This window comes from Pleurodeles waltl, chromosome 4_1, assembly GCF_031143425.1.
Source record: "Pleurodeles waltl isolate 20211129_DDA chromosome 4_1, aPleWal1.hap1.20221129, whole genome shotgun sequence".
NCBI classification, from domain to species: Eukaryota; Metazoa; Chordata; class Amphibia; order Caudata; family Salamandridae; genus Pleurodeles; species Pleurodeles waltl.
Genome location: NC_090442.1, coordinates 159148790 through 159163188, shown reverse-complemented (window position 1 = coordinate 159163188; position 14399 = coordinate 159148790). Strand labels below are relative to the sequence as shown.

At 41.2% G+C, this 14399-nt stretch overlaps 1 protein-coding gene across 1 annotated transcript in view; it reads left to right on the top strand.

The window, feature by feature from the left end:
• Positions 1–14399, top strand: part of MTPN (myotrophin) — a 237953-nt gene that overhangs the window by 10503 nt on the left and 213051 nt on the right. The gene's annotated exons all lie outside the window — the stretch shown is intronic.

The window sequence follows — 14399 nt, the reverse complement described above, 5'->3', positions numbered from 1 at the left end:
GCAGCATCCATACAGAAAGGTTCTTTAAGACCAAAACAGCACCTCACTTATGAGAAATGGGAGTGTGTCACAGAAGTTACTTGCAGTAATATTAGTGAGCTGCCTCTGTGTTACAAGTATTAAAAACACACATCACTATCGATGAATATTAATGAATAAACGTACCTATCCAGGGTAGTATTTGATGACATGTCACTTTTAGTTTTGTTATAGTGCCAACGTGGTCCAGATAAACGTTAGAGTGCTTTATATAGCTAAGAGATTAAGCCGTGAATTAAATCTTACAGTGAAACACTAAACATGTGAAATTTGCCTGCCGGAGACCAATATGTCACTTTTTTGCAGATTTCCCAGTGTCTCAGAATTTGCGGCGGGGGAGAGGGGGTGCTGGAGGAGTGTCCCTCCACGCAAACTGGTGAACCATAAAACCACAGTGAAACACTACCTGGCATATTTTCACAATTGTGGAAAAAAGGGGTTTGTCGCATTTTGCAATTCTGCACTTCACAGTGAAAAAAAACATCCAGACCTACTCTTGCGGTCCGTGGCTCATGACCATGCAGCTGGAAAGATGTGTATGGAATGATTGGGACTTTCGGTAGAAAGTCCACTAAACTCCACTGAAAAAAACCGTCAAAAAAATAGGTAGGTGGTACTGACAGTCTTTTTACATCTTCAGGGGTTGATTGGGGAGGTTACCACCACTCTCCCCTGGTGGCAGGGGGCAACTAGGCCTGTAAACCCTAAGACAGTGTTTTTAAAACTTTGTAATGACGATGGCATCGGTGCCCCTTCAGAAATTTTCACAATTATTCCATTAAGTTGCTAATATTTAAATATGGTTAGACTTATTTAAACATTGCAGTGAATATCTGTTACTTTTTTAAAAATACAGTGCTTTGTTTAAATAATTTATTGTATCTTCATAATGCTTCTTTTGGCAAGAGCCTGCCCACCACCTTCCTCCCCCGCTCCCCCCCACCCCCCAAAAAAAAATCACTTGAGGCCTCCCAGTTCGAAGTCCCCTGCCCTAGGGGTTTATTTATTGTAATGGGTTAAAGAAACAAACTGTGGTGTGTGGGCGGGCTTCACTGACTTTGGGGGTCATACCCAACCTCTAAATCCCCACCAGTCTTTCTGCTGCTTGGAGTGCAGAGCATCCCTACGACAAGCAAGAGGAGTATTCTTTGGGGCATTGTTTTTACATGTGGACCTGCAGAGTGAGGGTAAATCCAAACTTCAGTTTACTTGCAGTGCTCACTGGCTGCATTTTACTGGCACATGCTCCGCCTCTACCCAGCATCCTTGGAGGATCATCCATTGTTTTTGCGCCTGTTCCCATCACAAACTGCAAATAGGTTGAAAGCTAACAAAATATAAAAAAATGGGCTATCTCTTAGCAGAGTCCTAGAATAATATGATCTTCATAAGCAAACCTTTTACTGATGTCATTTTTTAGGAAAAAACTTGAGTTCTTGCACTGTCCTTTTTTGTTTCCTCAAAAACCCACAGTTAGCTATATTTGACTATTTTTTTCAGTTCTCTCTAGGGAAGTCCACACACACTTTGGTATCTGTAGCAGTAGCGATTCAACAGGGGGGTTTAAGTGGTCAGTTATGATGGGCCCCACCAGGAGAATATGGTGTCCACTTTTACGGCTGGGAGTTAGAGAAATAAAAGTCTCATTAGGTCCACATCCCTCGTAATCTAGTGGTTCAGTGACCTGCTATCTCTTATTTCAATAAATTATTCAGTGCCCTTTTTTAATAGTGGATACAAGCTGTAAGCTTATGTAGGGAATTGTTGGTGTTATGGTGGGCTGCTAGGATGACAGATTTTCCCTTATCCCTCCAGAAAAGGTTATTTTTTTGTTCAGCCGACAAAGCACAAGTTTAAGGACACTGGCACTTTACATATTATACAAATGGCACTTTTTATGTTTTTTCACCCAGGTACTTTACATCTTATACAATCTAGGTAGCTTAAGTGGGGAGTTGTTGATGTTATAGTGGGCTGCTGAGGCAACATATGTTCTATTATCCCCTATCCTGCCAAAAAGGGTTATTTTGTTTTGAACCAGCTGACAAAGCACATGTTTTTAGGCGGCATACTGTTTGCATTAAATGCACCGTGGCACTTTTACATTTTAAGCACAAAGGCACTTCACATCTTATACAACCTGGCACTAAATAGCTATGGCACTTGATATTTAATACGACCTAGACAGCTCAGGACTCATCGCCTGCTATATGCAGGACGTTTCAGTAGCAGAATTATGGAAGTACTTGGTATCATTGTTTATGCCAACCAGCCTGCATAAGGCCACCAGGGTTTCTGTTTTTTACGGGGTACACTTAATTTTATTATGATTTTTAATTTTAAGTGATATGTCTGTGTTTGGTTTAAAATACGATTTTATTATAGTTGGCTTAGATAGGAATGGTTGTAATTCGATAATGGGTAAGGTTTATGGTTTTAATGAACTAATAAACAATATCTTTACATGACCTGTAGTATCCCAAGGATGTTTGGGGAGGGGGAAAGGAAATTTGGCTCGGATACCTTTTGTGGAAAAAAATGTTATGAAACCCTAAACGTAAGTGCCCAAACCATCAATAAAAAACGTCTCTCCACACAAGATCTACAGAGTTGAAGGTGGTAAATGCTGTACACAGCCAAGGAGGTGGATTGATGGTCCTAAATATCCACCATAAGCTCAGCATGAGACTGGCACAGAAAATGTCAGTTCCAAGCTAATTATAACCAGAGCACACTGTCTCTAACGTGCCTTTCCTTCCTACACTACTGTAACCCAAGATACCAGCATCATTCTGGTTACTCCCGCACAGTGCCAGAAACTGTAGCATGTTAGGTGGTATATAATCTCAGCTCCCCTGGGCTGATGCAAAATATGAGAGACAATAAGATGATAATAGTCACAAGCACTTTCTTCCAGAGCGCATGTCATTAATGCACTCACTCATCGATATTCAAAGCTTTTGAAAGCCAAACACAGAAATGTACATGCAGGAGAGAAGGGTTGGCGAGAGGAGGGATAATGCAGGAATAGTTAATAAGGACTGAAAGACCCTTAGTGTAGATGTGCAAGAGGATAGGAAGGACAAAATACAGAAACAACAGTGCTGCTAGTGATAGAGTGGGATAGAAAAACAATTTCTTAAAAATTGGCTTTCATTGAATTGGTCTGTAACAAATGGCGAATGTTGTGTACCTTTTTTTTAATTTCAGATTAACAGTTTACATGAAATAGTTTCTCAGAGTTTGTTGTCTATGAATGTGTTTCTCAGAGACTACATAGCCGATTCCTTCACATTTCTTCTGCCATCATGGCCTTCACCTTAACCATTCTGCTACTTTCTTTTCATATAAACCTACTGTTTCACTCAGTCCTGTATTATCTTGACACTCTGGGAAGTATCGCATGGTAATGCGTTGCCCAACGTCACCTGCCCTCGCCTTGCTTTAGAAAGCACTTGTTCAGCTTTTAGCATTTGGAGAACTGTAGTAACTGAACTAACTTCTGTACAATCCTGAAGCCTTATTTTTCAGTTAATGGAGTTGATTAGCAATCCACTTGTAAGAGAACGAGATGTGTATATAAAATAAAATGAAGAGTGTTCTGGGGCAGAGTTCCACTCCTTCATTATGCAGAATCTAAAAGAAAATGTTAGTCACATGAGACCAAGGCACTCCCGTAATTTACAGATTTGTCTGGAATCGCCACAATACAGTAATAAATATCCACATGCCAATCTGATATCAGTTATTTAACCACTTTTGCTCTCCCATGGACATTGCGACATAAGCAGTTTTAATCTCTCCAGTCACGATAGTGTGAGCAAAACTATTAAATGTGGTAGCATCTTTTCTAATTTTTGTTAAACGGTTATGTTTAAAGACTGCCTTATCTGAAGCTTGCCTTAGCGGTTGAAGCTGAAGGACCACTGATTGTTCCAGTTGTAAGGCACATACTTTCTTTTGACTTCATGGTTGAATCACTGCTTTTGGAAAAGAACACCTTACGTCACATTATCAGATACAGACATTTCTACTCCTGTGCAGAACTGACACTGTTGGTTATAGTCCATTATTTATAGTCGTCGTATACAAAGTTAAGATTTCGTGGCTAACTTGTGGTCCATAGGTGGTTAATTTGATATCTTCAATAGTTACCCCAAAGAATCCTTAGTGATCCCTGTCACTGAGAAGATTTATTTTTCTCTCGGGCTGCTGCTGTGGTGAAATCGCTCTTGGGCCATATTTTTTTCAGTTATGGGAAAAACAATAAACTCGATGCATTTATTGTTTTTGAAAGCTTTTAGCTTTGCCCACCAAACTTGATAGTTGGGAAATTTACAGCGTGCTAATGCACGGAGCATGTTCATGTTCTCAGATCTGAGTAATGCAGTTAGAAACATTTCCTGGAAACCTTAGTCTTCAGATGCCTATCTCCTAAAATCTGTGCCTTGAAAATATAACCACTATTGTATTCCGTTTGATCCCTGTTGTGAGCGAAGGCGTGAATATTTTGGCCTCAGATTAACAAACTGTGGCCTTGCTGGTGTTTTTGTGCCTCCGGTGGAATACAAAGAAGTGCAGAAGCCATTTGAGAGGCTACGCTGTTTCTGTACTTGATAGCGGATTCGTACTCCCTTCTGGAGACTACCCTTCTCTATTCATAGCAGTGTGTATTCTTATAAGATCACCAGTTCAAGCCGCAGAGTTGGCTCCTGAATGAAGCCTTTTTTGAATTTGGTTGAAAGAAGCCCTTGTTCAGAATCAATACATTACTGAAACCTTGCTATTAATTTTAAATTTAAAGTGCCTTTAAATGCACAAGCAGTGATTGCTGCTTCCTCTTTTTGACATTGTTTAAACTTTTTTTCTGAGGAGAGGGAGTTCAGGGGGTTGGAGTTGCCAACCTTCAGTGTTGGTATGAGTCTGGCAAAAACTGTTTTGTGCAGTGGATACCTACCAAAAAAAATGTTTTCCCAATTTTATCCATTTATAGGAAGGAATGATTAAGCAGGAAATAAGCAAGATTCTGCTAGTAGTTTCAGACGACAACTACATTGATACATGGGCTGTGATTTGAAAGCTAGTGAATACAAATACATGCTGAGGCGGAAATGCTATATTTTATTTCTCTTTAGAATTTTCAGTCCATGAAACGGCATTCTGTATGTTCAGTTAAATGTTTCTCTTGGCTCTATTTCTCATTGTTTACTGAATGTCTGTTGGATAATCGTTCTGTTTTCTTCTGCATCTTTTTCCCCTTTCTATAAACCTAGTTTTTCTAACTCCGCAGAAAAGAAACTGGTTTAGTTCTTGGGCCCTTGGACATTTTTCTGAATTTCAGTAGGTTTGCTTTAGAAGCCTTCTCTTAGCAAAGCGAACCTTGACCACCAATAGAAATGACTCCTTTACCACCTTGTTGAACCTTTTTAGCATGACCACTGGTCTTTGGATGACTACTGATGATTCATATTATGCTCTTGTTGATATTAAACACAAACTAAAATCTCATCTTGGAAGGCTTTCGCTCCAGAAGCCCATTCCAACGTTTCCTTCATCAAACATTGAACATCTCATCCTGTACTTGCTTAACTGTAGGGCATCTTACTGTATGAGAACATTCCCTGTGGAGTTATGAATGCAGTTAAAAGCTTGGATTTCTTATCTGTGTAAATCTAGTGATAAGCACTTGCCAGGCCAACGTTGATATCACCACCTATATATTGGGAGATGGGTGGTGATCAACCCTGCACTGTTTCATTCAGGCTATGCAAACTAAAGGATAACATAAGGTGCCTGGGGCTCTTAAGGCACATCATCACTTCTGCATCTTGCAGAGAAGATTAAGGTGGCAAAATTATTTTTACTCAAATCATCTAACATTTGTTTCACTTTTTCTTTAAGTGAGGCATGTTCCGTATGTGATGTAACTGGACTGACCTTTTTCATCCTAATAAAAACTTTGAATCCTTTCATTATTCTAAATTTGCCATTCAGAACATTCCCCTCACATTTCATGTTGCCCTGCACACCTTCATTCTTTCCTCTTGTGTCTTCTCTCACGCATAACTGTGTAAACAGGAAGATTAGCCAGAGTCTGTGCATATCCCAATTTTGCAACTCACCTTGTCATGACACCGTTCCTGTGGTGTATTTACATGGTTATAATCTGGAGTTCGAGACTGTTCAGAAGAGTGTCTGCCAGGTCTCTGGTCTTCCTTGAAGAGATAATGTATATTGGGACTCGTGCTGGACATTATGTGGCTTCAGGAAGCAGTGAACGATGTTCGATGCAGTTAGCGGTGAGTCCATGTATATTTTTCAGTGGACACCTTACAGGGAGCACATGCATTCTACCTGTCTCACTTTCTTTGCTATGCTCCGCAAGTTAGTCTCGCTAGCCCCTTTCCATCCCTAGTATAGAGAGAGAGAGAGAGAGAGAGAGAGTCACACTCTCACACTCTCACACTCTCACACTCTCACACTCTCACACTCTCACACTCTCACACTCTCACACACACTCTCACACTCTCACACTCTCACACTCTCACACTCTCACACTCTCACACTCTCACACTCTCACACTCTCACACTCTCACTCACACACTCTCACACTCTCACTCACACACACACTCTCACACTCTCTCACACACACACCCTCTTTCTCGTCCTTCCTTTCTCTCACACTCTCACTCTCCTTGAAAAATTGTTTCTAGACCTACAGGTCGAGTAACTTGAATAATCTACTTGACTTGACTATAATGTACTTGATCCTCAAACGGGTCTCGAATTGTGTGATCCTAGGCAAGGTTTTGTAAACTGGGGAATGCTTCGTAACCCTATGCCACTCCAGGGGTGGCACAGTAGTGACGCAACTCGGAGAAATATCTTTATTTCTCCCCCTTTTTCCCTCTTACAATGTGTGCTTCATTTTGAAGCACACACAGAAAGAGGAAAACTCTTCTTGGGATGGGATTGTTTTTTGTGCTAGAAGGTGCCTGTTCATGCCCAAAACAATCATCCCCGTAAAGCTGGCACCATTGCACAATTGTGCAAAGGTGCCTGCGTTGGCGCACAGCAGCCATTTGTGCACCAGTGCATGGAAAAAGAACAGGAATGCACTGTATCTCATGTATATGGTACATCCCTGCCGTTTTGTTTTGATGCAGCTCAGCAAGGCGGCTTGTGGCGCTGCCCTTCGACAAAACATTGTAAATTTGGCCCTAAATGTTTGCTCTGTGTATAATAGGAATATAGCCCACATATAGGGTGTACATGATCCGTGACTTGCCTTAGTTTACTAATAGCATTGCCTTCAGGGAGAAGTAGTTCCCAGTTTGGTTAAACACTCACTTTCAATAAATACTTTACTAAAGCATGATGTGGTAGCACACTTTCATTTACAGACAGTAAATTTCCAAGAAATGTCCACAAACCTTCCCACCAACTTGTAGCTTTACTGATAAAACCATGTAGTGTATTAATAATCTGTGAAAACTGGGCTTCAGGACACATTTATCATTTGCACATCACCAAGTAAAGTGATTTTATTTGTTTTCATCCTATTAAAATATTTTTTCAGCACATTGAAGAACAAAAAATGGTCTTTCATAGCTACTGTGATGTATTTTTAAATGTTTGTACAGTTGACTTAGTTATTTAAATGTTGCGTGTTAGGAAAAACCCATCTAGACTTTCATTTCACAGTTTTTATAGCAGATCGGACAGGTAACCTTAGTCAGTCCTGGAACTCTGCAGTCAGAATGGAAAAAGACAAAGTGACTTTTGACTTTTCTATGAACAGAGAGCAAATGTAACAAGAACATGATTTTAAAGGCATCTTTTTCACTTTATGACCTAAGAACATCTGTTCTTTGTCAACTCTCCAAAGGGAGTGAGTAGGTCTCTCTCTGTCTCTCTCTCTCTCTGTCTCTGCCTCTTCAGAATCTGGCATCTGTTAAAACACAAAGACACACAAACACAGGATAACACTAGAAATCATGGACTGGCAAAACATTATTGTTCTATGTACGTAGGTAACAGACTAGAACAGGCCATTGTAATAAATTCCATCTCCCCTAGTGGGAGCATCAACCTACAACCTCCTCCCGACCATCACTCCATGCAGCATCGGATCCAGCAACACCCAGAATGATGGACGAGACCTCCACAGGTCTCAAACCTCCACTGCAACACAGATATAATCCAGTTTTATTCTTATTTGACTGTGGCCCAGATGGCAGGTTGCAAGACCTACCCGTTACTAAGTCTTCTGCTTTATACCAGTGCCTGGGGTGCGAGGAATTGTTCTTCATATATCCCAGTAGTTTGTCATTCATTTTCAGTTATTCTCGTTGTTGTTTCTTGGAAATTACCTTGCAGAGTTTCTGCACTATGCCATAGTCTAACACCCAGGAATTGCTTGGGTGAGGCTAGTGACTGATGTTGTCCTTTGCTTCAAAGCCATGGAGGACTAAGCTTATTTTGGACCAGTGAAATATCCCGTACTAACTTTCAAGTCCAAAGTTGTTGCAATCCTTGAATGGCATTCTCTGCACCACTACGCCACACCCCATCCACTTCTCATTAGGCTAGGAGTATGTAATTGTATGTTGGACACTGTAGAAGTCACTTGACTTTTCGTTTTTAATTTTGGTGTCCTCCTACTGTGTTTAAGTGCCTCTGCATCTTATTCGTGCTAAAAGAATGTTGCTTTGATAACTTAACGTTATAGCATCATTCCCTCTCATAGTATTTACTTCACACATCTGGTGATCTGTGGTCTGCTTCCCATGGGTTATTGAGTAATACCATATGTATTCATCCTGCAAAGTAAACAACTGTTAGATGCTACCATTGCATTAGGCACACATTCACTAGTTCACACAAGGCTTGAAGGAGCTCAGCTGATATTTTTGTGTTCGATTTCTCCACCTCCTACCTCTGTTCTTATTCCTGTGTGAGTACATAAATATATTTGTGTTATTGTAGTGTTTTATTCTTGGACTCTAGTTTTCTCTTCATCACTAAATTTAGAACTCTGGGATTGCATGTACCTGCTTGTTCGGCTTAGTTTTTGCTTCATAAGATTACCTATAAATTGAATGGTAGACTCTATTGTTGCGAATTCAAGTCCCAAAAAGGAGGTACTTTGTAATTCGGTGAGCTCACAATAGTATTTTGCTCCTTTGTCTCCAAAAATGAAATTATTACATGCCACAAAGATTTGCGAATTACCCCACAGTTTCACCTGCTATAGAGAACTGGAAAGACAGAACTCCTTTGCTTTGTAATGATCCATTTGTTTCTCTTGCGTCTTTTAGAATGGGTCATTGAATGTCTTTGGCTCTGTCTCCACTGTGACTGTCTCCACTCTGTGTCTGCCCTGTTTGACAAGGTCCTATTACACTCCCCTATGATCAGTTGTCAGCCTAGTGTCTTCTTGTCTTGATGGCAGATTCTCCTTAACCTGCTCGGTTGGTTTGTGAGTGCACCCCTATAATCTGAGGATGGTCGATTTCTGTTCCTGGTGCTCTTAGCTGCCTATATCATTTTGTATCCGAGCCAAGCATAACGTTATAGGTGCATTGCTGCCTATGCCAGACAGTTTCAATGCAGTGTTCCTTACAAATGTAAGCTTGAAGAGCAGCAGGTGCTTTCCAGATTGTTTACTCTCTGAACGCTGCAGGACAATGAACCATAGTAGATTAGTGGCTTTAAATAGGTTTCTATTTCATGCCCTGTTTACATCAGCCCAGCCATGGCGACATGCACAAATTGTATTCCCACACCTCAGTGTGAAGGAGGAGTGTGGTGAAATTTGATAATGCCTCTAGGCGATGATTTGGTTGCGTTTGTTCTAGTAATCTTCAGATGCTGCAGAGAGATGACTATATGAACCTTGCATCTTTCGTTTTATAATATAATTCTGCCCATCTTATAATGCATCAGATAAAAATGTCATAAAATGGTAAGAAAATGTGGTGCAACAGACGTCCTTCTTCGAAGTTACATTGGCGTGAATTTACACATTATGTATATTGTATCGGATGATGGCTCTTTTTGCCACCTATTTGATTTTTCAGTGGATTTGTCTGGGGTTCTTGTAAGCATGTTCTACAGCTGATCATGATTTGTTACTATGTTTGTCAAGTGCTAGAATCTCTGATCAGCATTGCACAGTATTTTACAGCAGGCATTGTTGTGATAGAAGAAGAGTTTTTTTTTTTTTTTTTTTCTTTTTTTTTTTTTCTTTTTTTCCTTTTCTTCATAGGTTTGAATGCCTACTCTTCCATTAAACTTGCCCTTCCATCAAACTTGCCCTTTTAGCTCTAGCTACACACATCTTTATCTTTTGGTAAGTGTTGTGTTTCTAATTATTAGAAGTTTATGTTCAATGCTTATTGGGTACCACTCACAAAAGGATGAGTCTTTTGCATCAAACTGTTTGTTGTTCAGTGGCGATTCTTTAATCGGGACGGAGGAGTAACTCCCCTCCCAATTTTCTGCCCCCCACCCCTTTTTTTTTTTTTTTTTTTTTTTTTTTTTAATTGCAAGGCTATTTTGCTTCATCATGGCCATTAAGACGCTCGCTGCGAGCAAAGGTCGGGCAGTGAAAACACTTTTGAAAGGCACATGTGCTTGCACGCATGTGCTTCTTGTCACAAGATTTACCTGCCTTCTTTTATTTGAGCCCTAACCATGTGTGCCATTAGACACTGAGCCAGAAGGGCAGGAGCACTGACTGATTAAATGCAGCCTGGGCGCTTTAGGCTTAAGCCATGCTTCTCCCAATGCATAACTCGTAAGCTACTCTTAGCTCTCCAGCTACCTTTGAGTAGCCCTCCTGTGTGCAACCCACATTATTGAATTAGGCTAATACTTTTATACCAAAATTGAAAAGTGTTTATTCAAGTTGAAAATGTGTGTTTTTGGAACTCCTAAGATGAGATGATGATGTTGGAGAAAAATATCACATTTCCCAAAACTTTTTTGGTAAACCATGTGGGTTTGGAGAGACTTACACTAATATTAATACTGTGATGTCACGAGCATTGCAGCTATGGCTGTTATGTATTGCTTTTGTAACGGATTTCCAAATTAACAAATACTTAAGTTACTGTTAGTGACCCTGACTGATGCACTTGGGTGTGCTAGTACTCTTGTGTAGTGTGGCCACCAATATAATTTTGTGTGATGTGGTTGCTATTACAAGGCTAATAATATTGGTGGCTCAGAACAATTGTCATTGAACGCAAGTAGCTCTTGTTACGGAAAATGTTGGAGACCCCTCACTTAAGCCCTGTGCCGCCCAAAGCTATTTGTGAATCAGCTATGGGTGCCTTTCCTTACTCACCACAGTGTGGAGGCTGGATCTGAAACCTTCACTCACCCTACCTCCCCTTTGAAAAATTAAAAAGGAGATGAGCTTCTTACGAGAATGCTGCTCAGTGCCTCAGTAGTAGAGGAGAGTTCGGACTAGAGGGCATGTGAGACCGATCCCAAGCAGTATATTGACACTCTAAATATGCTTCAGCTAAATTGAACAATGGATTGTAAAGGTTTTCTGATCAGCTTGACGCCATTGTATTGACTCCGTTGTGCAGGTAACACCTGCATGAACCAACCTAATTAGCTGAAACTGAGGCAGACTCGCCTGTACTGAAGGAGGGAGACTGCTGCTAAGGCCAGTGATTGGAGAAGAGTTAACTACACTCTACCACCAGACACTTATCATCTTGCATTGCTTGCTGTCCATGGCAAACCCCCTTAACGCCTTGAGACCCTTACAGGTGAGTAGTTGCGCTTTATAAACCCTGATTTGATTTGCTACTGACTACTGTCCCCTGAACGATAGTGCGTCCTTGGAACAATCCTAGGATGCATCTACTTGCACAGTAGTGCTTTCCGAGCACAATCTGACTGTTAAGCAGTGGAGACATGTTTTTATTGTACTTTCAGTGTTAGGCTCTGTATTCAAACAATAAATGACAATCTGTCAGTTGAAGTTCAATTAAATAAAACAGTTTGCAGAAACTTGTTGCCGCTGTTAAGTACAAATAGCACTGCAGGAAGGCTTGGTTTTCAGTGTTTACTCATAGTACAACATTTGTCAGAGCTGCATCCTGGCGTATGATATAGCAGAAAAGAGTGATTTTAAACTCACAGAGCAGAAATGCACCATAAAAGACTACATTCCATGAACATATGACATTCTACGCTTCTTTGTAATAAGCCCCATGACATGAGCTAAGCTTCTATATGCCACCCCTAGCGCTGACACTTTTCGGTCAATGTATTAGGAAAATAATGCTGGAAAATGCCCCATTTTGAAACACGTTTAAAAAAAAATAAAAAAAAAAAATTCTAGGAGTAGAATGTCCACAACGTCGCAACACAGGCCGAAGTATGGCTAGAACAGATGTAGGGAGTAATAGCAGAAAGCCCCAAAAAAGTGCACGTCCAAGATGAAGGTCCCTTTCATCCAGTTCTGTCCAGGAAAAACAAACATCTAAGGAAAAGGCACAACAAATCATTCACGGGTCAGGAAAACAAAGGCCATCCTTTACACAGAAACCAGAGCAATAACTCATTGGGAGGGAACTCGAAAAAAGAGTCAAGCAGCAAAGAGGAACTGATAAAATGCTAGTCGCCCATTCAGTCAAGAGATACCAGAGTTCTGCCTCTGAGGTCACAGAGTGGCAACTATCCTCAAAGGCAGCAGACGGAGAAAAGAACTGTCTCTGCTGGAAGTATGAACCAGAGGGTCCTCAGTAATGCTGCAGCGTCAGGCAGGCCCAAAGAACTCCAACCAAACTGCCCTGGTCAGACACCCGCTCGCAGTCAGCACCGTCCGGTACAATCCTTCAGATCTAAACCTCCGGGCCTTGGGTCGAGCCAGAGGGGAATCCTGGTCCCACCACCTCCCAAGGGGGGCACCCCATATTACCAGTGCAATGGAGCGCATGTGAACTGTGTGCAACTCGATAAATACACAACCTCCACCCAAGCCACCCATCTGGGGGTTGCCTTTGTGGAAACAAGGGAACAATCGAACAATCATTCCACAACGTGACTCATCCTGAATGGCAAGACCTTTGAGACCCATCACAAAGACCATTGCCCGCTCGATTAATTCAAAACTGCATAGAGCAAGCACCCACCCTGGCAGAGCAAACGATAATCACTGATGTCGAAATCACATCAGCTCTGCACTTCACAAAGGCCCACATGACTGCGCCATATACTCAGTTGAACCCGAAGGATAGGGGCACTCCTACCCTAATTTTTCATCTAACATATAAATCTCAGGGCCCTTGGGACATCCTAAACAGAGGCAGCCTCCTGAGAATCTGCAATGCTATCCCAGGGCTGGAACAATTAAATTGCAAAGATCTTGAGTACATAGCCTTTTCTAGCACCAAGTAAGAGCGACTCAAACAAGTGCACAGAAGTCTGTTTTAGTAGCGCGGAAAAAGTGCAGCTGCTACTATCAAAATCAGAAGTATTTGAACTCTGGGAAATAGAACTTGAAGAAGTGAACAAAGCACATTATCCAATATTCCTCATCCCTCAAGGAGCCATGGGAAAATGCAATGGAACATGGAAAGCAAACCCCAGGGACGTTACTCAAAGATCAATCCTACAACACGCCAAGGGAGCATCCTCCTTCTTCACCCCTGGGCTAAGCAAATTCATTATCTCCATCTCCCAGGAACATCAAGTAACAAGACTTGACCAGGTAACGGACATGCAAAAAGAGGAAATGAGTTGGAGCAAATTATGCGCTTGACACTGACTCACCCCCACACCCCAAGATAGGAGCGGGGTCCCAGGAACATCAAAAAATATCTCAAACTTTGGATCACAGCCCATACGTGCACCTGGAAATACAAAAATAATTTCTTGGAATATAGCGGGGATAACCAAAATCACTCATGACCCAAACCTAGAATACTTTTTGAGAAATGTTGATATCATCTGCCTACAAGAAACTTGGAGAGAGGCTGAAAATCTGCTAGCAGGATTCCAAGAATTCTTTAGCCCAGCAACAAGCAAGGGACATCCCAAGGGAGGTCTTTACATAACCACAAGTAAAACCTTAACGGCAAGGAGAATTGACCAACTTCCAGCCCACATGGTAGCAGTCATCATTAAAAACTGGCTTTTGGACAATGCATCGACTTTGGTCATAATATTAAACATCTATATCAACCCATAAATTGCACTTATTAGACCCCACGGAAAACGAAATCCAGTCTCTAAAAAGCCTCATACGAGAACACCTCCTGGCTAATCACAGTCAACTTCATCCTAAATATGGCCAAACGTGGGAATAGAAGCACTAGAGAAGGAGCCACAGA